Below are 3,858 nucleotides of genomic sequence, written 5' to 3' on the forward strand. Positions count from 1 at the left end.
CACATATAGGAGGGTTAGTAAGGGGGAAATATTTTCCTAGTCTTGAAAAAGCTGAGATTCAAAAACCAAACCAAAAACAAAACAAATTTGAGACAAATTCTTCTAGGACCCCAAACTTGTGAGTACGATTTTTTTTTTGTGGTGTATCTCACTCGATCTAGTTTTATCCACATTTTCTTTTCATAATTCCTACTGGGTTACAACAAAGACTTTCCATGTTGGCTAGACGCATTTTTGCTTAATTCTGATAACTGGCACCAATTATTTTGAAATTTTGAGTCTTGGTTTTAATATGAATAAACAAGGGAGGAGCAAGCGGGTTTCATTCAGACACATGGAAAAATCAAGAGAGAAAATGTAACTAAATGGTATAAATTTGGTGGAACCAAAATCTAACATGAAAGACAATAACTCAAACTTCCTTAGGAATACACTAATGTTCTTATTAATCATGATGATGCTAGGTGTGAGGGTGTTATGATTTATATATGAGGTATCACTCAAAACCCATGTGTGAGACAATGCAAGAATTTTCAGAGGTGAGATGATTAGATTATTTAACTTGTAACAAAATCAGTGGATTTATCCTCTGATATGGATTAGCTGGGTGGTAAGTGTAGGTGCACAGCCTGTGGCTAGAGGATGTAGGTCATGGGGAGTGGGGAGAGGTGCCTTTGGGGTTTAGATGTTGTTCCTGGTGAGCAGAGTTCACTTTCTGTGCTTCCTGGCTGTCATGTCCCTGAGATGCTTTCTTCTAGACTCTTCCGCCATGATGTTCTGCCTTGTCTTGGGCCCAAGCTATGGAGTCAGCAGTGTATGGATTGAATCTTGAAACCATGAGCCAAAATAGAATTTTTCTCTTCTACTTTGTTCTTGTCATAACTTTTGGTCACTGTGACAAAAAGCTGACTAAAACATAGGGCGATCTCCAGAAACAGCATTCTGGGATGAAGTTTTCAATATGTTGTCCCTCTTCTTTTAGCTATTTTATAAATATTATAACTTCATTCTAGATTAGTGCAGCTGAAACAAGTTAATTTTAGTATCCAATGTATAGAAATATCAAGTTGATGCTTTCTTTCCCTTCTGTAGTGGAAGATAATTTATAATTCTTTACTCTGAAGGCTTCCTTTCTATCATAAACTGAGTTGTGTTTCTTCAAAATTCACATGTTGACATCCTAACCCTTAGTACCTCAGAATCTGCCTAAATTTGTGAACAAGATCTTTAAAGAAGTGATTAAAGTCAAATGAGGTCATAAGAATGGTTCCTAATTCAATATGATTGTACCCTTGTAAGAAGAGGAGCTTTGTACTGAGAAAACCAGCCTCTATCTCAGAGCAAAGCTGTCCAAGGAAGGGACATGCCCTTTGTCCTTGGAAAAACCCACAGAGCACTCCTAGGCACATTCCCACCCTGCTAAGTTGTTTATCTACAGGAGAGATCTGCTGTGCCAGGTGTCCCTGACTCAGTCAGGCTAGGTGGGGATACATAGCAGGCCCCTAGCAGCCACCAATCAGCATGAGACAGGGAAATACCTGGGATGCCAGATAACCCTGCCAGTAGTTTATGGTGGTTGATAACCTGTTGGGAAACCATGTAGTTCAGCACATACACCCCTCTTGACTTAAACCAATCAGTTCAAATGAATACCCCTTTTGTACTGACCAATCACCCCTACCCAACTTGTTCCCGCCAATGAATGTGCTAATCATGTTTTAGAGTTTGTGTTTGATTTTCCCGCGGCGTGAGGTGATTTGTTATGCTGTATGTGAAGTCCCTGCCCTTTTCAAAGAATGTATATAAGCTCTGCTCAAGCTGTTCTCGGGGCTCTTTGCTCTTTACCTCTTGGCTTGGAGCCCCAGCATGCTGGACCCCCAATAAACCCTTTGCTGTTGCATGAGACAGTCTCTTGGTGGTCTTTTCCTCCGACGTTCGCCTGACCTTTACAGTACATAGATACCCAAAGAAAGATTACCATGTGAAGACACAGGGAGAAGACACCATCTACAAGCCAAGGAGAAAGGCCTTAGAAGAAGTCAACTCTGCTGACACTTTGATCTTGGACTTCCAGCCTCCAGAAATATAAGAAAATAAATATCTTTTTGTTTACAGTTCCCACCCCATCTGTGGCACTCTGCTTTAGCAATCCTGGAAGTCCTGCTGGGGTCTGCCTTCACGACAGTCCAGGGAGCCCCTTTAACTTCTCAATCATGCACACACTCCTACACATCACCCCTTTCCCATGTTACTCTCCACCTCCTCCTCCTCTTCCTCTTTCTCCTTCTTTTCCTCCTCCTTCTTTTTATCAAGTTGGGAAGCATATAGCTTCTGTAGAAAGGGAGCAGGGAGGATAAAAAATAGGCTTTGCAGCCATGATTATCTCAACTGAAGAGAGATAATATTAGTTGAGATATCAGTTTCACTAAGAATTCAATGATGTGACTTCATCATCTTTTAGCATCCAATATCCTGCAAGGAGTTCAATACCTTTCTTATTTCAAAAATTCTGTGTTTAATATCTATATTTTTTTCTCTCTGGAAATATTGAGATATTTTTCTTTAATATTACTGTTTTGAAATTTCATGATTCAGTCAGGACTTGTATCTTCTATCATTTTATTTGTGGTTCTCTCCAACATTGTAACTTTATTTTTATTTTTAATTTATGTATATATATATACACACACATTTTACACACACACACACACACATACATACACACATACACACACTCACACTCACACATTTTTTTTCAGTACTGTAATTTGATCCCAGGGGTGTTCTAATACTGAGCCATATCCCCAACTTTATTTATTTATTTATTTATTTATTTATTTATTTATTTAAAAATTTGAGACAGGATCTCACTAACTTGCCAAGGCTGGCCTCCAATTTTCAATCCTCCCTCCACAACCTTCTCAGTCACTGGGATTATAGGCATGCACCACTCTGCTTGACCCAGATATGTTATATCCCCTGCCCCAAATTTTGTTTAGTCAAATATTGAAGATATTGTATTGACGTTTCTAAAGATTATTTTTTCCATTGTCCATTTGTCCTTTTGCTCTCCTACTTGATGGTGTAGCTATGGTGGAGACAGAGACTTTCAATCAATTCCTCTATTTCTGATATTTGCTCCACTTTACCTTCCATGGTATTCTGTGATTCCAGTCCTCAAGGCTAAACAGTGGTGGGTTTAATTGTTTGGTTTACAACAGCATCTCTCTCTACAAAGGCTTATATTTGAGTTTTCTGCACTTTGTTTTGTCAGTTTCTACCCCTTTCCTTTGTATTACACATTTCAGCTTAGGGTAACAGGTGTCTCTACTGTTCTTAAAGCAGAAATCCTGCTTGGTTCTCTCTTTTTTTAAAATGTAAAGATAAATTCTCAGAGGAGAATGCAAAAAAATGTGTTTTATGTTATCTTAAAACCTGAAAGCCCTTTCTTCTATTTCATTTGAATTCAAGAAGTCTTCTTTTCCAAGGAGACTTCTTGAATTATTCATATTTTCTCTTTCACTGTTAACTTTTTTTTAACAATGCTAGAGTTTGAACCCAGGGCCACACACATGCTAGGCAAGTGTTGTATCACTGAGTTATACTCCCACCTCCATGGCTCATATTTTCTCTCAACATTTTCATATTTTGTATGCTAGTGGGTCTGTACATAAATGTCTATGTGTGCTACAAATGTACTTCTATGTTAATAATAGTCTAAAACAATTTGATATTCACCTGGATTTGTCTATCTACAATTTGGTTTATTTTGAAGCTCCTTGATAGTAGAGACAATCCAAAAAATAAACAAGAAAACAACCAGAATTGTCTGCAGATGGTGGCAGTTATCCAAAAGGC

This window comes from Marmota monax, unplaced genomic scaffold (assembly GCF_021218885.2).
Source record: "Marmota monax isolate L192 unplaced genomic scaffold, Marmota_monax_Labrador192_F-V1.1 WCK01_AAM20220418_F8-fsc00044, whole genome shotgun sequence".
Classification (NCBI taxonomy): domain Eukaryota; kingdom Metazoa; phylum Chordata; class Mammalia; order Rodentia; family Sciuridae; genus Marmota; species Marmota monax.